Source organism: Hypanus sabinus, chromosome 10 (genome assembly GCF_030144855.1).
Source record: "Hypanus sabinus isolate sHypSab1 chromosome 10, sHypSab1.hap1, whole genome shotgun sequence".
Classification (NCBI taxonomy): domain Eukaryota; kingdom Metazoa; phylum Chordata; class Chondrichthyes; order Myliobatiformes; family Dasyatidae; genus Hypanus; species Hypanus sabinus.
In genome coordinates, this window is record NC_082715.1 from 146430077 (window position 1) to 146455089 (window position 25013).

General features: G+C 40.8%; 1 pseudogene; it reads right to left on the minus strand.

Annotated features, from left to right (window-relative positions):
• Nucleotides 1-389: 389 nt before the first annotated feature.
• The window catches only part of LOC132401373 (Ig heavy chain C region-like), a 29393-nt pseudogene continuing 4769 nt past the window's right edge, over nucleotides 390-25013 (minus strand).

Below are 25013 nucleotides of genomic sequence, written 5' to 3' on the forward strand. Positions count from 1 at the left end.
TTAAGAGAGATTTAAAATATATTTCTGCTTCATTCGGATCTCGAAAGAAAAGTCATGAAAACAAGTTGCATATCAGACTGGACCGTTAATGTTATTGGGTAGCTGCGGTCGAAATTATCAGCAGTCTGGCAAGAACCAAGAATGCAATCTTCAAATTACGGTCATTTGATAAACATCTGTGAATGCCTTCAACTGAGACTAATTAACATTGGATTTTGAATTAAGAATTATACTAATTTAATAGAATGGCATTTAAACTTGACGAAACTTAAATGTCGAATCTGACCGCAAATACTGAACTGCAAAAGAATAATGTTTTAAAACTAATTTACTGAAGGAAAAGACGGATAAAATAAGCTTTTCATCTTTATTAAGTTTGAAATATAGGTTTAGATACAGTTGGATCTCTCGATCGTTGCTGCAAACGGGTTTGCTAGAGCCTCGTGTTTAACCACGCAGGAGTAACACTCGTGTGAGCTCCATTCTGAGGCTGGCAGAGTCAGATAGCTGCTCACACTGAACGTGTTGTCCGTGTCCTGAAGGACAGGGCTCGTCTCAACGCCATCGCTTTTCGTACGTCTGTCCACGGTCCACTCAATGCCCACAGCTCCCGGATTAAAACGGCTCACCAAACACCAGTGTCGCTGTGCCCTTTCCCGTAATTTCTTCGGCTGAAGGCCGGAGGACGGTGACAGCGGGGCTCCGAGGATCTATTTAAAACAAGGTGCCAGTTTAGTATAGGTTGAGTAATTGTTTCTGTTAAAACATCTCTTTGTTTAAAATGCATTTGGTATTTCATGTATTCCTTCAACTTAATGAACAACTATTTATTTTCCGTTTTCCCATTTCAATCTGTTAAATTAAACGTGAAAAAATTACCACCTAAAATCTCCGGTGATGTTTGTTTTTTTGTGACACTGGGAGACAATATGTATAGTGGCGTAAAACCAATGATTTCGGCTGGGGTTTTAACCAGCATTGAATGAATGAATGAAATTAATATATTTCGGTCAGTACGAAGATAACAAAAAGCATAATTTAAAACGATGATTTCATAGGACAAAATTACAAGAAAAAACATAGATATTCTTTAAAACAGAGCGATAGGGTACAGCTTATGAAGCCAAACCCTCTTACTTACGTAACAACATATTTGGCGTCAATGATCACATCAAAAACAATTGACAATCTTTTTACACAGAATCCAATTCCAAATATCATATATTTATATTACAACCATTCACTTTAAATCATATATTTTATATTTGTTCATTAAATAACTTAATCAATATTTTTTAAATTTGTTAAGTGTAGTGCATGTTTTTAAATTCTTACTACAACTGTTCTATAGATTCACCCCTCTGACTGAAATATAATGATTTTTCACATTTGTTCTTATCCTTTGATTTTGAAATATACATGTTCCTCTCAAATCATGTTGACTTTTTCTCATTCAAACAACCTTTGGATACTTTGTAGTTGTTGTCCATTGGATTCAGGTTGAATAAAAATCTGAGGTTATACCTGGCTACTAATTGTGGCTTCCATTGGGACCTAAGCTTCCACCGTTTCTATTTCTACCTTAGACACCTTCACTTCATTCAAATCTTCAGTCATCAAGACAAGAGGCAGAAGTCTAATGCATGTTTTGCTTAAAATCGGGGATTAGTACACGGAGCTCTCTACCTTTTTAAAGTCATGGACCCCTATTATTAGCAGAGATATGTATAGACCCGAGACTGGGAACCCCTTGAATAGCGAATTTAATTCTTCTTAGCCATCGGAATATAAAGTTTGCTTTGCGCAATATAAAATTACAGCATGTTTGTACAGTAAATCATTTTTGGACAGTTTAAGATGCATGTTGAAAGTTACACGCTTTGTTTCTGAAATATTATTTTTCAACTTAAAGCAAATAATTCAAATTTGGTTTGTGGAGTGTAGCGGATCTTTCTACTTACACTCACCACTGACGAAACCATTTTCTTACAATGTTCACGACCGAGGTGGTAAATAAAGGGAATACAACTGTGTTCATCTAATATGGTTCAGAACTACCGCTCAACGTGGTTTACTTTCAGATTTTCAAGTAATTTCTCGTGCAAAGTTGAAAAGCTCACTGTTCTGTGGTTCAATTTTGTAGTGTAATGACAACTTTTATGATAGATTAATTCCTCTGATTTACTTCCCGTTATGCCGCTGTCGTTCGGGGCAGTAGTAAAGATCCTCAATCTATGTCTATAGAAGGAGTCGCACACAGATAGAGAGGGATGTTTCATTGCGATTTCCGTAACAATCTTTGACCTGCCAGGGTTGTTATCCGTGAGGTGAACCCCAGAACCTGGATGGCGAAAGGAGAACTCTTAGTCTTAGTCTACCCTTTGACCTGCTGGGCATGGTTGACACTATCAAAAACCGAAGCGCAAGCCCATAATATTCGCCAACATTGCTCTCCGGGTCAATCAGCCACGCATGTCTTCAAACTCTTACGATACGGTAGTCCTCTTGAAAATTGATTTCCACAAGGTGACTGAAGTGCTCACGATTTTAAATTGCCAAGATTCAGTATCACAATTGGCAGAAAAGTCTGTCCGCCATGTTTGCACATATTGACATTCCAAAGTAAGGGAGAAATAATACCAACAGTTGAAAACATAAAATACTAAAAGGCGTCTGCTAATAACCATATAACCATGTAACAATTTCAGCATGGAAAAAGGCCATCTCAGCCTTCCTCGTCCGTGCCGAACACTTACTCTAACCTAGTCCCACCTACTCGCACTCAGCCCATAACCCTCCAATCCTTTCCTGTCCATATACCTATCCATTTTTTTTTAAATCACAATATCGAACCTGTCTCCACCACTTCTACTGGAAGCTCGTTCACACAGCTAGCACTCTCTGAGTAAAGAATTTCCCCCTCCTGTTATCCCTAAATTTTTGCCCCTTAACTCTCAAATCATGTCCTCTTGTTTGAAACTCCCCTGCCCTCAATGGAAAAAACCTATCCACGTCAAGTCTATCTGTCCCCCTCATAATTTTATCAAGACCACCCTCAAACGTCTACGTTCCCAAGAATAAAGACCTAACTTGTTCAACCTTTCTCTGTAACTTAGGTGCTGAAACCCAGGTAACATTCTAGTAACTCTGCTCTGTACTCTCTCGATTTTGTTGATATCTTTCCTAAAATTCGGTGACCAGAACGATACACAATACTCCAAATTTGGCCTCTCCAATGCCTTGCGCAACTTTAACATTACATCCCAGCTCCGATACTCAATGCTCTGATTATAAATACCAGCATACCAAAAGCATTAAAGATTAAGAATTTCCATTCTAATGTCTGCGAGCTACGTTTCGAAGCCAGTTCTGGTCTTAAATGGTGCAAGATTTTTCAGATTTCATTCAGATTCAAATTTAACTCTATTACAGCAAAACACTGAAGGTTGGTTTAAAAATCTATTGGCAGTTTAATATAAACTTTTAACGGCTCAAACTGGCGATGAAAAAAAAAATAAATATAAAATAGGACAATGATTAATCTGGCAGTTAGTCGCCTCAGTGACATCTCACTGAGTTTCCCTGTAGTTGATGGACTAATTGATCAGTTGTTTTTGATATTCTGTTTCTCTGGGCAACTCAAGAATTTGCATTAACTTCCTTGTTCATCATTATCCATGTCTCTGATGGCAAATATCGTACGTTTTGTTATTTTTTCAAAAAATTTAAGGAGACACACGAACAACTTGACGAAGGTGGCGAACGATATTAAAAAATCATATTTTCAGCGTGTCGGAGATAACTGTATAATGAGGAAAATTTCAGAAACATTCTAGATTATTGCATTGGAGCCAATCGCCTTCATCATCTATCTTTCTTCGTCTATGAAAGTTTGTGATTTTTAAAGAACACTCCAGGGTGTAGTGATCAGTAGCTAGCAGATAGGTGCAGAAGTAGACCATTCGGCCCCTCGAGTCTGCACCGCCATTCTGAGATCATGGCTGATCATTCACTATCAATACCCAGTCCCTGCCTTGTCCCCATATCCCTTGATTCCCCTATCCATCAGATATCTATCTAATTCCTTCTTGAAAGCATCCAGAGAATTGGCCTCCACCGTCTTCCGAGGCAGTGCATTCCACACCTCCACAACTCTCTGGGAGAAGAAGCTCTTCCTCAACTCTGTTTTAAATAACTGACCTCTTCTTCTCAATCCATGCCCTCTGGTTCTGGACTCTCCCAACATCTGGAATTTATTTCCTGCCTCAATCCTATCAAATCCTTTAATTATCTTAAACGTTTCAATCAGATTCCCTCTCAATCTCCTCAATTCCAGCGTGTACAAGCCCAATCTCTCCAATCTCTCTGCGTAAGACAGCCCTGCCACCCCAGGAATCAACCTAGTGAATCTACGCTGCACTTCCTCAATTGCCAGAATGTCCTTCCTTAAACCTGGAGAACAAAACTGTACACAATATTCCAGGTGTGGTCTCACCAGGGCCCTGTACAAATGCAAAAGGACATCCTTGCTCTTGTACTCAATTCACCTTGTAACAAAGGCCAACATTCTACTTGCCCTCTTCACTGCCTGATGCACTTGCTCATTCACCTTCATTGACTGGTGAACTAGGACTCCTAGGTCTCTTTGCATTTCTCCCTTACCTAACTCGACACCGTTCAGACAATACTCTGCCCTCTTGTTCCTGCTTCCAAAGTGGATAACTTCACATTTATTCACATTGAATGACATCTGCCAAGTATCTGCCCACTCACCCAGCCTATCCAAGTCTCCCTGTATTCTCCTAACGTCCTCTTCGCATGTCACACTGCCACCCAGTTTAGTATCGTCAGCAAACTTGCTGATATAGTTTTCAATGCCCTCATCTAAATCGTTGACATAAATCGTAAAGAGCTGTGGTCCCAATACAGAGCCCTGAGGTAACCCACTAGTCACCTCCATCCAGTCCGAGAAACACCCATTCTCTGCTACCCTTTGCTTTCGATCTGCCAACCAGTTTTCTATCCATGTTGAAACCCTGCCCCCAATGCCATGAGCTCTGATTTTACTCACCAATCTCCTATGTGGCACCTTATCGAATGCCTTCTGAAAATCTAGGTACACAACATCCACTGGTTTACCCTCGTCTAACATCCTTGTTACACCCTAAAAAAACTCCAACAGATTAGTAAAACATGATTTGCCCTTGGGAAATCCGTGCTGGCTCGGCCTAATCCTATTTCAAGATGTGCCACTATTTCGTCCTTAATAATGGACTCAAGCATCTTCCCCACGACTGACGTTAGGCTAACAGGGCGATAGTTCTCCGTTTTCTCCTTCCCTCCCTTCGTGAAAAGTGGGATAACATTAGCCACTCTCCAATCTTCAGGAACTGACTCTGAATCTAAGGAACATTGGAAAATGATTACCAATGCATCCGCAATTTCTTGAGCCACCTCTTTTAGAACCCTCGGATGCAGACCATCTGGACCCAGGATTTATTAGCCTTCAGTCCTACCAGTCTACTCATCACAGTTTCTTTCCTAATGTCAATCTGTCTCAATTCCTCTGATATCTTATGACCCTGGCCCATCCATACATCTGGGAGATTGCTTGTGTCCTCCCTGGTGAAGACAGATCTAAAGTACGCATTAAATTCTGTTGCCATTTCCCTGTTTCCCTTAACAATTTCTCCCAATTCATTCTTCAAGGGGCCAACATTGTTCTTAACTATTTTCTTTCTCTTCACATAGCTAAAAAAGCTTTTGCTATCCCCTTTTATATTCCTGGCTAGACTGAGCTCATACCTGATTTTTTTCTCTCCGTATTGCTTTTTTAGTTAAGATCTGCTGTTCCTTAAAACTTTCCCAATCATCTGTATTCCCACTCATCTTAGCCCTGTCATACTTCTTTTTCTTTAATGCTATACAATCTCTGACTTCCTTTGTCAACCACTGTGGCCCCTTCCCCCTCTTTGAATCCTTCCTTCTCATTGGAATGAACTGCTTTTGCATCTTTTGTATTATCCCCAAGAATATCTGCCACTGCTGATCCACTGTCTTTCCTGCCAGGGCATCCGCCCATTTAAATTTGGCCAGCTCTTCCCTCATGGTTCCGTAGTCTCCTTTATTTAATTGCAACACTGACACCTCTGATCTGCCCTTATCCCTCTCAAATTGTAGATAAAAACTTATCATGTTATGATCACTACTTCCTAATGGCTCCTTTACTTCAAGATCACTTATCAATTCCTGTTGATTAGACATCACCAAGTCCAAAATAGCCTCGTTCCTGGTTGGCTCAAGCACAAGCTGTTCGAAAAATACATCCCTTAGACACTCCACAAACTCCCTATCCTGGGGTCCAGCACCTACCTGATTCTCCCAGTTCACCTGCATGTTGAAATCTCCGATAACGACTGCATTACCTTTAGCACATGCCAATGTTAACTCCCTAATCAACTTGTACCCAGATAGGTTAGGGTTCAGACGGGAATCAGCCCAAAATTGTGTCATCAGCAAAGGTGCATCCACCAACTGACGCAATTAAAATTCGGGAATTTAGGATTATACTTATATACTAATGATAGAAATAATTCTGCACCTGGTTTAGCAATTAGCATTTCTGCTTCTACAAAGCCAGCTCAAACTATAGAAACAACAGAGCGGCATTTGGCGGTTCGGCCGCGCGAGTTCAATTAAATTATCAAAGGACCGTTACTCGTGGCTGGATATTTGAAAACAGCCACCATTTGTTTCGAAGCCACCCTTAGAAGACACAGTTTTAATTATTGTTCACGTAAGTACCAAAAGGACAAGCGCATTGATTTGATCTTTTACTGCCAACTCCCAGCCTCGTTCCTTTGCCGAAGATGTTAACATTATTTATCCCCACCGCACAGTAATAGTCTGCCGCATCCTCCGACTGGACGCTCGATATTGTCAATGTTGCCGTGTTGACGGATACTGAGCCGTCGAAATGGTTCGGAACTCGGTAGCCTCGGTAAATGCTGCTCCCCGAATAATACCAGAACAGATACCGAGGAACCTTTCCGGGAATCTGCTGGTAGCAGGAAACATACGCAAACTCGCTCCAATATTAAAGATGGTATGTCCGAGATTTTTGAAACCAAGAGATGATGAGAAAAGTACTGGTAATTATTAACGGGTCTGTCGGATTGTCAAGGAAGGCCAAGCCACTTACCTGTATATTTTTAGAAAACTCAGTACCAATCCGATGTACAGAGCTTGCAAAGATTTTTGAAAGCTTATTTTTCAGCTGCTCCCTAATCACTCCACTTTAGTGAAGATATTCAGAAGGAAAATTGAGAGAGGTATTGAATCGAGCAGACTGCTTATTGCGTGTTGTGAATAATTAAAAGTGAATCAATTGGATTCAGCTGGTGCCGAGGGTAGTTCACTATAAATTCTTACAACCTTAAGTCAATATGGGGAACTATATTTGCATGTCACCACAGGTGCCTTATTCCATTTAATGTACATAGCATATAGCAAGGTGAAGATTACTCTCTGCCTAAGGAGATGTAAGGCGTTCCGTCCCACCGCTAGCCTGCAGGTCACCCTGTCACAGCTGCTTAGCCCCGCGATCAATGTCACGTGATGCAGTCGAGCAGGCAGCGTAAGGTCGTATGAGCAACTGGTGCATAGCAGAAGGCCTGGTTATGCGACCACTGACCACAGGCAGACAATCTCTGAAGAGTATTGACAATGGCTGTGTTCAACCGACTTGAAAAGAAACTGCCTGGGAGAAAGAAATGGCAACCACTTCTGCAGAAAAATTGCAAAATATAATCTTGAGATAGATCGCCCACGTCATACAACGGTGCCCATTATGCTGATGATGTGTTTATAAGAATTAAGCAGACATTCTGGAAGTGAATGTTTTAATTTTTTTCGTCTCACAGATCAGGCAGTACAGGGAAATAAATGCTTCGGTCTTAATAATCGTCAAAACAACGAACATAGCAAATTACGAAGGATATAGGTTTGGGACATGAAGAGCTATTAGCAGAATAATGCAGTGTAGATCAGGTATATAAGCCATGAATGTTGTTATCCTATTTTCAGAGACTTCCCTCACTCCTCAGAGAAGAGAAGAATAAACTCTACAGTTTTGTGTCATTTTCAGGGGCATAAAAAGAAAGGAAGTTTAACGCAATGGAATTGAAAGCGACAGATAGAATAGATTATGCCAGGCCCAAAAGGCATAAAACAATTGTTCAAAAATAAATCAGAAAATCTTAGCAATCCCTTAGTTTTCCAAGCCAATTAAGCTTGATCTATAATGGAAGGGTGGAAAAAGCAATTAAATGCAATAGGACTACTTAAAACGAATTGAGTCAACACGAAAAATTTCCGAAATTGAAACCATATACGTAAAGTATGTTTAACTATCGGGTTGTCAATTCGTTTCGGCAATTTAGAGAGAGCAAAAGGGAGAGAAATCCCTAAAATAGAACCCAGAGCATAACCTGATACAGATTTAATTTCTAAACTCATCCAATGAGGGCCAAACGATCCACCCCAATCTTTCAACCAACATGACAAATATCTAATATTAACTGCCCAATAATAAAACCTGAAATTTGGTAATGCTAACCCGCCTTCCTTCTTTGTCTTCTGTAAATATATTTTACCTAACCTGGGATTTTTATTTTGCCATATAAATGAGGAATATATATATATTTGGACAGTTGTTTTATGTCTTTTGAGCAATTATCCAACAAATATAACTTGCCTAGATTTCATTTTTTTTTAGATTTTTACAGATTAGACATTTTTTAAGTACTGTACTCCCTACGTTTCCAAATTTTGTGCCTTCAAATATTTTGGAGAGTTTGTTTGAATTAGACCCTTTTCAAAAAGGGCTTATTTCAAAACTTTATAATATAATTGTGAAGATACGTTCAGAGCCCCTTTATAAGACCAAAATGGATTGGGAGAGAGAGCTTAACCTTATTATTCCTAGTGAGAATTGGGATAGAATTCTTCAGTTAGTTAATACGTCATCGATATGTGCCAAACATTCATTAATACAATTTAAGGTCGTACATAGGGCCCATATGTCCAAGGATAAATTAGCTCATTTTTACTCTTACATAAATCCTATTTGTGATAGATGTCAATCTGAAAACCCGACTCTAACTCATATGTTTTGGTCATGTTCGCTTTTGAAAAAATATTGGAAATATATTTTTGATATTATTTCTGCAGTTTTGAATATTGATTTACAACCTCATCCTATTACCGCAATTTTTGGTTTACCAATGATGGACTCACTGCATTTATCTTCTTCCGCCCGTCCAATGATTGCATTTCTAACTCTGATGGCTAGAAGATCTATATTTTTGAATTGGAAGGAAATTAACCCTCCCACTGTATTTAATTGGTCTCTCAAACTATGTTATGTTTAAATTTAGAAAAAATTAGAAGTGGTGTTTTTGATACTTCTATTAAATTTGAAAAGATATGGAGACCATTTATTCAATATTTTCATATGATGTAATATGACCACGTTCCAAGTTCATTTGACTTTCCAGCTTTTAGGTTATGTATGTTGAGAGGACCGGAAGTGACGGCACTGATGTTTATTTATTCTTGTGAGATATTAAAAACATCCCATTTTTTCTCCCAACGTTTCTTTTTTTTTCTTCTTTTTTATTGCTTCTCTTTTCTGCTTTATTAGTCATTAGATTATTAGATTAGTTAATTGTGCATTATGTATATATATTTTTTTCTTTTTTCTGTTTTTTTATATCATATATTATGAAATATCTAGACTTAGCATGTTCATACATATACTGTATGGTTTATGTCTTGGTAAAGCCATTTATACTGTAACTATTGTTTATGTCTTTTTTCATCTGTAATGGAATTTGTATGTTTGTAATTTTTTAAATTAATATATCATTTGTATTTTGTCCTCATGATTAATAATAATAATAAAAAGATTGAGAAAGAATGAAAAAGATTATGCCAGGCCTTTCGAGTGCCTCCAGAACTTTGAAGGTGGAGCTAACCTGGGATATGGGGATATCTCTCAATTCCTGTCGGACCACATAATTAGAATCTGTCAACCAGCAGCTAACCAAATATCTCAAAGCAACACAGATTTTAAAGGGCGATTTTCGAACCCAAAAGTTCATGTCCTCTTTGCAACTGATTTTTACATAAGAAAACGAGTCAGTGAACTTATTCTGTCAATAGGTAAGTGGCAGAACTCTTTCGGAATAATATACAGAGTCGCCATCATGTGTCCGCTAATTCCAAAGAGAAAACCACTGAGATTTGTTGCTTGCACCTTAAATTCATCTATATGCACATTAACAAAACACCGAATGAGATTAACTTGAAGGGAACAGCTGCATTTAAACCTTGAGCACACAACTCTAATAGAAATAAGTACATTGATGTTACCAAATGGAGCGAACAATTGCAAGTCTTCTATCATGTATTAGCATGATGAACAACAGAAACGACCGTTTCCGCGGAGCTTTGTTGCGCCTCACCGTAGATTACTGTGGTACAGGTGTCATAAGCCCTGCGAACGTGGAAAGAACATACATGATGCGAATTCTATTTGTTGTTACAATAACATTAATCAAAATTGCCTGAAGGAACTTTAATCATTTGCATTAAACTTAGTTACATTTGCAGCAATCATCTAAATAAACTACTGAATTTGGGCTATTATTTGGAGATATTAACTGCTGCGTTGGGTTGCATGGCTGGAACATCCCTCCACAACTTTATATAATCGATATGTTTCCACAGTAATCGATGCAGCAGGTTTCAGGTTATCTCCCAATAGCCAAACCGCGCTGTTTCTGATCTGGGAGTATTTGACAGAGTTGTGTGGAGGGTAATATAGTTTGCATCTGATTCTTGAGTTAATTTTCTGTGAATGCTTCATTGTGTACGGACCAAGTTAGTGCATGAATTAGGTACAGAGCAAATCTCCTTTACTTTCTCCAATTATTATGTCCTTGAATTTGCAATTCATATCTTTTTCTATTCATATCAATTTGCAAGTAAAATTCATATCTGTACGTTTTCCTTTCACAAACTCCAAGCATACGAATATGGTGAGGTTAAAACATATTAATTTCACTTACAATATCGCCGTAAACACTGGCTGGGCCAGGATAGCACGAGGTAGATCGAAAGAAAAGCAGCTGCACTGACCGTTAGCAGTAACAATCTTCAGCAGAATACAGAAATACAGAATTTAGTTAAACGGGTCCATTTTTTCTATTGCAGGATCAGAATCGACTTCCTGTTGGGAAATGAGACTTGACAAGCGACTGGTGGTGTCGGTTTGGAACCAGTCACCATAATTCCATTAGATTTTAAACAACTTTTGAGAAAGAGACACTTTTAGTTCTGAAGTTAAATGCCTAACTTTGAGCAAAGTAAAATTTGATGGGATTAGACCGGAACTCTCAAAGATCAATTCGGAGAAGCCGTTAGCAGGCATAGTGAAGTTTGGCAAGTCGGAAGCTTTTGAAAATGGGATACAGAGAATTCAAGGCCAATATAGCAGTGAACGGCAAGGTAGGTAGTATTCAGGAGCCCTAAATAATGGCGGGAAATTGAAGTCTGTTGAACAGAATGGAATAGCCGTCTGGGATGTAGCAAAAACTGTTGGGAAAACGAGGAATGCTGGAGTCCAGTTAATGACGAAATCAAGAGCGAAAACGGCCATAAGACGTCCTTGACGGGTAAGTTGATCATAAGAGATTCTTTAAATATATAAAAAAACAAAAGAAGGAGCTGGGGAGACAAATGGCCCACTTTGGAATTAGTTTGTTTGTCGAGACAAAGGAGGACCTAAATGAATGCTTCTATTCTACTTTAATGAGGAAAAGTCGTGGAAGCGGGAAAGCTCAAGGACGAGCAGACTGATGCCCTGAAAGGTAATGATATAAAGCAAAATCGATGTTTCTGTTTTTGAAGAGGAGAACGATGAATAAACCCTTGATCTTGCTCTCTGTATCCAAAAACGTGTAGCGAGCTTGGGTGCAGTTTGCTAGATCTTTTGCAGAGACTTGTTGTGTCTTTGTTAACCACAGGTGTTCAAGACAATGAGAAGCTGTATAAGATAACGAGAGGCATTGATCATGTTGGTAGTCAGAGGCTTTTTCCCAGGGCTAAAATGGCTAGCACGAGAGGGCACAGTTCTCAGGGGCTTGGAAGTAGGTACAAAAGAGATGTCAGGGGTAGATTTTTTTACACAGAGAGTGGTGAGTGCGTGGAATGGCCTGCCGGCTGCGGTGATGGAAGCGGAAATGATAGGGTTTTTAAAGATACTCCTGGACAGGTACATGGAGCTTAGAAAAACAGAGGCTAATGGGTAGGCCTATGTAGTTCTGAGGTGTTCAGCACAGTTTTGTGGGCCGAAGTGCCTGAACTGTGCTGTAGCTTTTCTATGCCTGTACGTTTCTAGATGTGGTTTGGAAACCTAAAGGTTAGCTGATGTTGCCTCTTTATTTAAGCGAAACTTTAAGGATAAGCAACGGAATTACAGCCTTGTACTCCCAACATTAGTGGTGGGAAAGTTACTGCCGCTAATTCTGCGAGACAGGATCTATACGCACATGGAAAGGCAAGTAATGCTTAGGAACAGTAAAGTGGTTTTGTGCGTTAGAAGTCACAGATCCCGAATTTACATTGCTGTTTTAAAGATGGCACCGAAATGATTGATGTGAGCATGGTAGTAGTTTACCACATGGAATGGACGTCTTGAATTATAATGAACCACTGGGACATTCTGGGATTGCTTTCCTTTAACGCATGTAGGCTGGTATTGACATTATAGAGGTTTATTAAATCGTGACGGGAATATATAGGGTGAAAGGTCAAAGTGCATTTCCCGTTTACACGGCTCCTAAAATCGGAGTGGATGGGCTTAAGGTGAGAGGGGAATATCAAAGAGGACCTATGGATAAGTGTCCATCGCAAAGGTGGTGACGATGTGGAAATACCTGCCAGAGGAAGTGACAGGCGCAGCAACAATTTCGAGGTTTAAAATCCGCTTGGAGATGAGCACCGATAGGAAATGTTTCAAGAGATACAGAGAAAATGTAGGTGAATCGGTCCAGCTCAAGAAGACTGCTTATTCAGTATAACTGGTGAGCCCAAGAATTCGGGAATTGATCGCAATGTAATGTAAAGGCGTTTATCGATCCGATACTACATTAGTCGTTTCGAGCAGAAGGAGCTCGTTAACCATGCTTGGCAGCTCATCTCGGAGAAGGAACACTCAGATCTCAAATCTCCGATGCCTTGCGGCTATGCCAACACATGGGGAAAGGCTCGGAGAAAACCCCGGTATCCCGGTTCAATTAGTTAAAACCCATGCAGCAGAGCGACCTCCAGTCTTCTTGTACAGTCAAGGATCTAGATGACGACATTTCTCTGTTAAACTGGTAGTTGATGTGCAACTGATAATCCACATTAAAATAAATATTAGGTCATAGAAATAAATAAATATATATATTCGAATTGTTCCTGCAACTGCGCTGCCGATTCGGGCACGGGAAGGTCTGAGAATTGCACTGCAGATAGTTCATTGATTAAAAAAAAATTAAGTTATAAATATTGTCCAGAGGAATGATCTCCCTCGCTCCTGCTTCTCTTGAAAATGACCCTCCCAAAGGTCGTGTACTGTCACCTCACCTACGTAATGCCGATTGTTTGACACGCATTCGGCACCTTTCTACAAGGTCAGTCTACGTTTTCCAAACATCTTCAGTGTGGGACTTTAACCCGCAACTTGCCATTCGAGAGGCCGCAGGTCAAACCATCAAATAATAAATGACTGACTGACGATTTGTTATCGTTCTTTAATATGGACATTTCTTTGTCACTCCAGGTGGAAATTGTCTGCCCTTCGATTGCTGTTCTTCCACCCGAGATTGAAGGACAGATTGTGACTGTATTGTGACTAGTCAATAACTATTCTCTTAGACAGGTGGAGGTGTCTGAGAAATGGACCAGAATGTCGTTGCTGGTGTCCAGACAACCCGAGCCGTCCGGGATACCCACCAGACCTACATCCTCAACTGTTACCTCACGCTGATCGCCTCCCAGTGGAACTCACAAGAAAAGTGCTCTGGTGAAGTTCCACGATTGATTCCTTTCTGTTTGCAAGCGGCTTTCTTACGGTCGTACTTTACATTATGGCGGAATAAGACATTTTCACTTTGTAAATGTAACCCGGATTCTTTTGCTACTAAAAATAAAAATATATTGTTCTTGCGTGTCAGCGGTTGAATTAAACCAGCGGAGGGGCAGCTGATATCGTGCTCTGACTGTATTGGTTATGAACCATAAAACTGGGAAGAGGAATAGAGCATTTTGTTCCTCCAACGCATCCAGATATTCATCAAGTACTGGTTGATATTAGATCTCAGCAACATGTTCCTGCCCTTTTCCTTAATATTGAGAAATCTGTTATCTGGTGAATGAATTTAATGAAGCTGGCTGGCGAGTAACACCATGGTCAGCACATTGAGTGCGTGTGGTTGAGTGGGGTGCAGGCTGTGCGAAGCTGCCGTTTCTGGGAACATGACGGAACGCCCCTGAGGCAGAATTCCTGCAGAAGGCGTTTTTCACATCTGTTCCTAGATGCAAACGCCTGATCTGAGACTACAGCAATGGTTATGGACTCCTCATCTAGGAAAAAAAAATCTTCTGTTCATTGAGTATGTTAAGATCTGTAAGAATATTAATTTTCATCGAGAGTTGCACACATTCTCGTAAATATCTAGAGAAAAGAGGGCCAGACTGCGCAATTTCTTCACACATGTTGACTCTGCAACTAATCTATCACTACCTGATGAAATCCCTCAATGTTTCTGACGAGATCTCCATCCCTGCATTGGGCCAGATGTCCTAATCCTTGGCCTATGTCTTTTGGTCTTTTTAAGCAGCCAAGGCGGGACCACGCAATGACATCACCATCCGTGTACGTAAATTCTCTCAGGAGAAAGGGTTAAATAACATTTGTCTTCCCTGTGGTCTGTTGTTCTGGCGTTTCAGCTTTCAGGAAGCCGACGGCCAGTTATCTTTAATACATTACCGAATGCCCCGCCATTAAAGTAATTGACACCTTTGTAAGGTATATTAAAATTGGAGCATGATATTAAAGACTTAAACTAACGTTTTGATTAAAATTAGTTCCTGAAACAACAAAGAATCGAATAATTAAAATAATAAATTAAAATAAACCATATTTGAACAGTTTATATTTCTCTTTATACAAATCATGTTTTCCCTACAACCCACAAACAATGGTGCCTCCAATGTTTTGAACAGGTGAATCTGGCCCAGGATACAAGGCACAATCTAGTGTAATGGTGGGCGACGTCCTTTCGGTTCTGCTGCAGGTTCTTGCTGCTCTGTATTTTAGTTCAATAGAAAGTGTAAATGCTTGAAGTATAGAGGATAGGGAGGCCACAGAGAACAAAGTAAATGTCCGGAGAGGATGAAGAGAAAACGAATGGCACACCTCATCAATAGAAAGGTGGTGAATCACAGTTTTTTATTTATTCAGAGATACAGCACGGAACAGGCGCTTCCGCTCCAATGAGCCACACCGTCGAGCAGCCTACCTGTTTAAAACTAGCCTAAACCCGGGAAAATTTACGATGATCAATTAATCTAGTAACGGGACCGTTTTTGAACTGTGGGTGGAAACCGGAGCACCAAGAAGAACCCCACGCAGTTCACGGGAAGAAGGAACAAACTCCTGCACGCAACGCCAAAAGTGAAGCCCGAACTATTGTTGTAGTGTTGCGCTAACCGTTATGCTAACCCGATGCCCGGGAGCCACAGGCAAGGAAAGGTATAAGTGAATACAAGTGCTTAGATTCTGCAAGGTCACGGGGATACATAAGAATTCCTTCGCGGATCTTCCTCAAGATTAGCATTTCTATTCATTGCATAAATACAAATTGTGGGTCGTCGAAAAAAATGAAACTCAGCTCATTGCGAAATGCCGAAGGGCATGCTCGGAACAGTGAAGGTGCAGATAAACTTAAACACAGAAAATGTAGGGAATACTCTGCAGGGCAGGAAGCCACTGTGTAAGAAGAGCTATTGCTGACAATTCAATTCATCAGATATCCTGATGGCTGGTGCGGGATCAGAAACACAAACTCAGTTTCTTTTTCCGCAGATGCAGCTTGAACGGCGTCTCCAGCATGTATGGTTTTGTTTTAGATTTCTAACATCTAGCGTTAATTGTCGTACCAATATGACGTGTAAATCAGTGAACCTGCAACGTAATATTACATGTATGCAAGATCGCAAAAAGGAAACCATCTTTTCAAGATAATGTAGTGCTGACTGTATAAATATGTTGGGGAATTTCGATGTTAAGAAGAAGGAGGTTTTCGGCCTCCTATTATTAAGGTAGATCGGTCCCCAGGTCCAGTTGGGAGTTACCGTTGGTTAAAGAAGGAGTCAGGAAACGAGATGGCTGGTGCCTTGACCAGTATCTTCGTGGCCTCTGGCCATAGGCGAGATCCCAGAGGACTGACGAGTGACTAATGATGCACCTCTGTATCGGAAGGGAACAAGGGAAAATCCTCGGAACTATAGACCAGAAAGCGCACGTCAGTAGTAAGAAATTGCGGGAGAAAATACTTCGGGATGGGATATATGAGCATTTGGAAATTTCCACCCTAACCAGGGAAAGCCAACAAGGCTTTGTACGTTGCAGGTCGTGCCTTGCCAATTTCGACTTATTTGACAATATTACGAGATAACTTGATGAGGGTAGGGCTGTGGATGTTGATTACATGGATTTTTGTAAGGCTTTTGACAAAGTCCCTCTCAGGAAACTAATCCGGAAGATTAGGAAACATGGAGTCCGTGGAGAATTGTCTCTTTGTATTCATAAACTACTTGCGCATAGACGCCAGGGGATAATGGTTGAAGGGACCCATTCTAGCCGGAGACTATTATTAGTAGAGTTATGCAGAGGCCTGAGCTGCTACTTTTGTTGTTTGAGATGTATATAAATGACCTGGAGTCTAAAAAGTGTACTTTTAAGGAGCATAAGAGAACACTGAGGAAGCAAATTAGGATGGCTGAAAGAAGGCATGAGGTAGCTCTGGTCGACAAAGCATAGGAAATCCCAAGAGTTTCTACATGTATATTGCGAGCAAACGGATAGTAAGTGACTAGTTTCCGATCAGAGTGTCCATGAAGCTGAAAGGGATTAGGGAGATCACAAATGGATTTTTTATGGTAACGTATGGTGGATATATCCCCAGGAGCTGAAGAAGTGTTCTCGGACCATGTGGGAGTCTAGTGCAGAAAGTTCAGGGGACCCAGCAAACATTTTAAAATGTCCTTAGCTTCAGCTGAGTGTAGCCAATTTTGTTCCGCTGTTCAAGAAGCTCTCCAAGAATAAGATTGGCAATTATAGGCAGTTGAGCCTGACGTTAGTTGTAGGCAGGTTATTGCACTGGATTCTAAGCGATTAGGTTTATAGGCATTTGGAGAAAAACAGAGTCTAATAATGAATAATCAACATGCAGTGTGCGAGGTGGGTCATGTCTAATGAATTATTTAGAGATTTCCGAGAACGTTATCAAAAGGTTTGATGAAGGAAAGAAAGTGGAGATTTCCTAAATGGACTATAGCAAGGCCGGTGACATAGGTCCCATATGGGAGGTTGTTATCAAAGTTAGGATGCTTGTCATTCAGTATCAGGTAGTAATCTGGATCAGATATTCGCTTCACTGGAAAAGCCAGAGAGTGGTAGTCGATGTTTGCCTCTCCGAGTGGAGGCCTGTGTCTAGTGGTGTACCTCAGGGATTGGTGTTATGTACGTTGTTGTTTGTCATCTATATCAACGAACCGAATCATAATGCAATCTAGGTCATCAAATTTGTGGACAACAGCAAGATCGGGGAGGTAGTGAACGGCGAATAAGGTCATTGAACCCTGCAGTGGGATCTGGATCAGCTGGGAAAACAAGCTGAAAATGTCAGATGGTGATTATTCAAGAGAAAGTGAGGACAAACTAGGTTGGACAGACGAGGAACTGTAGGGCCTTAGGAGTACGGTAGAACAGAAGGATTGCCGATCCATAATTTCTTCATAGTGGCGTCGTAGTTAAGTACTCTGTAAAAAGAGCTTTTGGCATATTGGCCTTCGTAGATCAAAGTAAATATTGAGTACAAGAGTTTGGACGAAGCATTAAAGTTGTATAAGATTATTGCGAAGCCTTAGTTGGAGTATTGTATATAGTCCAAGTCACCTGCCCATAGCAACACTAGAACACTAGAATACTACGGCACAGTACAGGCTCCTCAGCCCTCGATATTGTGCCGACCCATATATTCCTTTAAAAAATACAAAACTCACACTACCCCGTAACCCTCTATTTTTTCTTTCATGCATGTGCCTGTCCAAGAGCCTCTTAAATACTCCTAATGTTTTAGCGTCTACCACCATCCCTGACAAGTCATTCCAGGCACCTACAACACTCTGTATAAAAAATTACTCCTGATTTCTCCCTTAAACGTCACTCCCTTAACTTTGTACATATGCCTACTGGTGTTTGCTATTCGTGCCCTGGGAAACAGCTACTGGCTATCCACACTATCTATGCCTCCCATAATCTTGTACACCTCTATCAAGTCCCCATTCAACCTTATACGCTCCAAGGAGAAAAGTCCCAGCTCTGCTAACCTTGCCTCATTCGATTTGTTTTCCAACCCAGGGAACTTCTTGGTAAATCTCCTCTGCATCTTCTCCAGAGATTCCACATCCTACCTATAATGAGGTAACCAGAACTGAACACAATCCTCTAAGTGTGGTCTCACCAGAGATTTGTAGAGTTGCAACATGACCTCTCCACTCTTGAAGTCAACCCCCCTATGAATGAAGCCTAACATCCCATAGGCCTTCTTAACTATCCTATCAACCTGTGCAGCAAACTTGAGCTATGCATGGATTTGTACCCCAAGGTCCCTCTGTTCATCCAGACTCTTAAGTAACCGACCATTAACCCTCTACTCATCGTTCTGGTTTGTCTTTCCAAAATACATCACCTCACACTTATCCGGAATGAACTCCATCTGCAACTTTTCTGTCCAACTCCGCACCCTGTCTATATCCTCTTGTAGCCTTCGACAACCTACAGCTCCATCCACAACTCCTCCAATCTTCGTGTCATCCGCAAACTTACTCACCCATCCTTGGGCCTCTTCATCCAGGTAACATAAAAATCACAAAGAGCAGGGTTCCCAGGGGTCCTTGTGGCAGTGCACTAGTCACCGACCTCCAGACGGAATACGCTCCTTTCACTACTACACTCTGCTTTCTTCCTGTAAGCCCTTTTTTAATCCAAATAGCCAAGGCTCCACAGATCCCATGCCTCATGACTTTCTGGATGAGTCTCTCGTGGGGGACCTTGTCAAATGCCTTGCTAAAATCCATGCAGGCAACATCTACCGTCCTACCCTCATCAATTGCTTTTGTTAGCTCATCAAAAAACTCAATTAGGGTCGTGAGGCTCGCCCTTCCCTTCACAAAATCGACTATCCTTGAGTCGACTGCACTTCTCCAAATGCTCGTAGATCCTATCCTTAAGAATCTTCTCCAATAGTTTGCAGACCAACGAGCTAAGACTCACTGGTCTATAGTTCCCAGGAGTCTCCCTATTACCTTTTTTAAAGAAGGGAACTACATTTGCCGTTCTCCAATTCTCCGGGACCAGTAGTCAAATCAACGCGTACAACAAACTGGAGGAACACATACGGTTCCCTTTTCCTACCATTTTCTCCTTATATCAGTGGGTCAAACATAACCTGAACCCAGCACAAGTGGTCCCTAAACTTCCTGCACATTGCTTCTGTGCTTTCACCCTTGCACGTCTGTTTTCAATTTAATTTCGCTAGTTCCTGCCTCATCCCTTCATAGCCTTTCCGTAGTTCAGTACTTTCCCATTTTGTCTGCTTTTATCCTTTTCCATATCTATGCTGAAGTTAAGTGAGTTGTGGTCACTCTCACCAAAATTCTCCCCCACCAAGTGGTCTGCCACTTGACCAGGTACAATACACATAACTAGATCAAATATGGTTTATCCTCTTCAAACACCAGGAAATCTGCAGATGTTGGAAATTCAAGCAACATACTCAAACTGCTGGTGGAGCACAGCAGGCCAGGCAGCTTCTCGATGGAGAAGCACTGTCGACGTTTCGAACCGAGATCCTTCGACAGGACGAAAGGTCTCGGCCCGAAACGTTGACTGCTCGTTTCCACGGGTGCTTCCCGACCTGCTGAGTCCCTCCAGCTTGTTGTACGCGTTGATTTGACCACAGAATCTGCTGTGTACTTTGTGTTGTCTACATTTATGTTTTGTCCCCTGCCTGTCCATCACCAACTCAGAACACAGAGCATCACGCCCTTGTCCTCCTGCCCTGATCTCTGCACTTACATTCTGATTCCCACCCCAATGCCAGGCAAGTTTAAACACTCCCCAACAGCTGCAGCAAACCTGCCCGTCAGGATATCGGTCGCTTTCCAGTTCAGGCCCGTCCTTTTGTACAGGTCAGACATTCCCCAGAAGAGATCACAATACGATGTCAATAATATTAAAAGAGTGCAGAGAAAATTTACAAGGACGTTACTGGCACTTAACCTGAATTATAGGGAGAGCTTGAATAGGTTTTGACACCGTGACCTGCAGCAAAGGAGAATGATTGGTGATTTGATGGAGATAAACAAAATTATGAGATGCCCAGACAATGTAAATGCAAGCTGGGCTTTTCCACTAAATTTGCGTGAAATTAGAACTAGAGATCATGGATTAAAGATGAAATGATTAAATGAAGAATGAGGGGAATGTGTTTACTCGGACTGTGGTCATGGAACGAGATGGAGTCGGAAGGACTGGGTGCGGGTTCTATTTCAACTTTCATGAGCGATATAGATAGGCACATGGATGGGAGTATATGGAGAACAACGCCCTGGTGACTAGTCCGCGTAATAGTTCAGCTAGATGGGCTGAAGAGGCTGCTTCTGTGCAGTAGTGATCTATAACAGTATCTATACGTTTCGGAAGCTTTAATGTAATGGCTGTAATAGTTTCAATTTGGGTTGCGGTGGGCATGAACAGTTCATGTATTTCACTGAAATTCGAAGCGAAAAACCTGGTAACCAGGGTTATTTTTTAAAATATTAAAATGTCCCTTCGGTTTGAAGGATTTTAAAACAGTGATTTTTAAAATAAAGATCTAATGTAAAATGACTATTTCAGCAAGTTCAAGTTGTGTACATACGAAGGAATAACAATAGGGGCAGGCTGACCAGATCTCCGGTCTCCGGTTTCTGTCATGTCTCGACTCCCTTGAATCTCTTAAAGATCTTCCGATCTCAACCTACTTGGGCATCGATAAAATTTCTAAGGAAATGAAGGATTAAATGTGCATCGAGAGAAGAATGTTATCTGTTTTTTTTCCAGTCCTCAATACCCAAACCTATTATCCGAACACTACAACTTTCAGCTTCCACAGGAAACAAGCGGGACTCGGCTCGGAATTTAACTTGCTTGCTGACAAAGATTTTTAGATGTTTCAATTACATTACCTCCGTTTCATCAAAATACCATAGAGAATAGGCCGTATAAATTCGTTCACATAAACTCGCACTTATTCTGGACGCAAAATCTGCTGCATTTCATGTAATATAAGGATCGTCCCAGACCCACCAAATTCGCCACTTCTATATTTATGAATCGTCCTGGGTTGAATGTGTTCCTTCATGACAGATGACTGTGTGTCTGTGTGGACACGTGTGTGCGCTTTCACAGCTCTTTCTTTTAATCAGGGCAATATCATTAAAGAGAGATTTAAATTCATTCGGAACTCGAAAGAAAAATCATGAAAACATGTTGCATATCAGACTGGATCGTTAATGTTATTGGGTAGCAGTGGTCGAAATTATCAGCAATTTGGCAAGAACCAAGAATGCAATCTTCAGGTGTGGCCTTTTACATATTGGTGAGACCCGACGCAGACTGAGAGACCGTTTCGCTGAAAACTTATGGTCGGTCCGCCAGAAAAAGCAGGATCTCCCAGTGGCCACATATTTTAATTCCACGTCGCATTCCCATTCTGATTTGTCTATCCATGGCCTCCTCTATTGTCAAAATTAATCCAAATTCATGTTGGAGGAACAACACCTTATATACCGGCTGGGTAGCCTCCAAACTGATGGCATGAACATTGACTTCTCTAACTTCCGTTAGTGCCCCTCCTCCCCTTCTTACCCCATCCCTGACATAGTTAGTTGTTTGCCTGTTCCCCATCTCCCTCTGGTGCTCCCCGCCTTTATTTCTCCTGAGGCCTCCCGTCCCATGATCCTTTCCCTTCTCCAGCTCTGATTCACTTTCGCCAATCACCTTTCCAGCTCTTAGCTTCATCCCACCCCCTCCGGTCTTCTCCTATCATTTCGCATTTCCCCCTCCCCCCACTACTTTCAAATCTCTTACTATCTTTCCTTTCGGTTAGTCCTGACGAAGGGTCTCGGCCCGGAACGTCGACAGCCCTTCTCCCTATAGATGCTGCTGGGCCTGCTGTGTTCCATCAGCATAATTGTGTGTGTTGATACACTCTTCAGATTACGATTATTTGATGAACATCTGGGAATGACTTTAACAGAGACTATTTAACATTGGAGTTTCAATTAAGAATTATACTGATTTAATAGAATGGCATTTAAAACTGACGAAATTTAAATGACGTTTATGAACGCAAATACTGAACTGCAAAAGAAAAATGTTTTAAAGCTATTTTAATGAAGGAAAAAAATGGATAAAATACGCTTTTCATCTTTATTAAGTTTGAAATATAGATTTAGATACAGCTGGATCTCTCGATCGTTGCTACAAACGGGTTTGCTAGAGCCTCGTGTTTAACCACGTAGGAGTAACGCTCGTGTGAGCTCCATTCTGAGGCTGGCAGAGTCAGGTAACTGCTCACACTGAACGTGTTGTCCGTGTCCTGAAGGACAGGGCTCGTCTCAACGCCATCGCTTTTCGTACGTCTGTCCACGGTCCACTCAATGCCCACAGCTCCCGGATTAAAACGGCTCACCAAGCACACCAGTGTCGCTGTGCCCTTTCCTGTAATTTGTTCGGCTGAAGGCCGGAGGAGGGTGACAGCGGGGTTCCGAGGATCTGTTTAAAAGAAGGTGCCAGTTCAGTATAGGTTGAGTAATTGCTTCTGTTAAAACATCTCTCTTGTTTAAAATGCATTTGGTATTTCAAGTTCTCCTTCATCGTAATGAACAAATAATTAGTTTCAGTTTTCTCATTTCAATCTGTTAAATTAGACGTGAAAAAATTACCACCTAAAATCTCCCATGATATTTGATTTTTGTGACACTGGGACACAATATGCATAGTGGCGTAAAATGAATGATTTCGGCTGCGGCTTTAACCAGCATTGAATGAATGAATGAAATTAATTTATTTCGGTCAGAACAAACATAACAAAAAGCATCATTTACAACGATGATTTCATAACGATGATTTCATAGGACAAAATGACACCAAAAAAAATAGATATTCTTTAAAACAGACCGAAAGGCTACAGCTTATTACGCCTACCCCTCTTATATATGCAACAACATATTTGGCGTCAATTATCACATCATAAAAATCATAATCTTTTTACACAAAATCCAATTCCAAATATCAAATATGTTTATGTTACTCCCATTCATTTAAAATCTTGTTTTTTATATTTGTTCATTAAATAATTTTTAAAGTTTTAACAAACTTTTTAAGTGTAGTGCATGTTTTTAAATTCTATCTGCGACTGTTCCATAGATTCACCCCTTTGACTGAAATACAATGATTTTTGACATTTGTTCTTATCCTTTGGTTTCGAAATATACATGTTCTGCTCAAATCATGTTGACTTTCTCTTATTTTAGACAACCTTTGGATACTTTGTGGTAGTTGTCCATTGGATTCAGGTTGAATAAAAATCTGAGGTTATACCTGACTGCTAATTGTAGCTTCCATTGGGACAAGCTTCCACCGTTTCTACTTCTGCCTTAGACACCTTCACATCATTCAAATCCTCAGTCATCGACACAAGAGGCAGAAGACTAATACATGTTTTGCTTAAAATCGGGGGTTTTCAACCTTGGTTATGTCATGGACCCTTACTATTATCAGAGGGATGTGTAGACCCGAGACTGGGAACCCCTTGAATAGTGTAATTAATTCATCTTAGCCATCAGAATACAGAGTTCGCTTTGCGCAATATAAGATTACAGCCGGCCTGTATAGTAAATCACTTTTGGACAGTTTAACATACATGTTGAAACTTACTCGGTTTGTTTCTGAAATATTATTTTTCCACTTAAAGAAAATAATTCAAGTCCGGTTTGTGGAGTGTAGCGGATCTTTCTCCTTACACTCACCACTGACGAAACCACTTTCTTACAATATTCACGACCTAGTTGGTAAAGAGAGGGAATACAACTGTGTTCAACTGATATGGTTCAGAACTACCGCTCAAAGTGGTTTACTTTCATATTTTAAGTAATTTCTCGTGCAAAGTTGAAAAGCTCGCTGTTCTGTGGTTCCGTTTTTAGTGTATTGACATCTTTAATGATAGATTAATTTAACTGATTTACTGCCTGTTATGCCGCTGTCGTTCAGGGCAGTAATAAAGATGTTCAATCTATGTCTATAGAAAGAGTCGCACACAGACATAGAGGGATGTTTCATTGCTATTTCCGTAACAAACTTTGACCTGCCAGGGTTGCTATCCCTGAGATGAACCCCCGAACCTGGATGGCGAAAGGAGAACTCTTAGTCTGGCCTCTACCCTTTGACCTGCTCGGCATAGTTGACACTATGAAAAACCAACGTGCAAGGGCATGACACTCGCCAACATAGCACTCTGGGTCAATCAGCCACGCATGTCTTCAAACCCAACGATAAGGTGGTCCTCTTG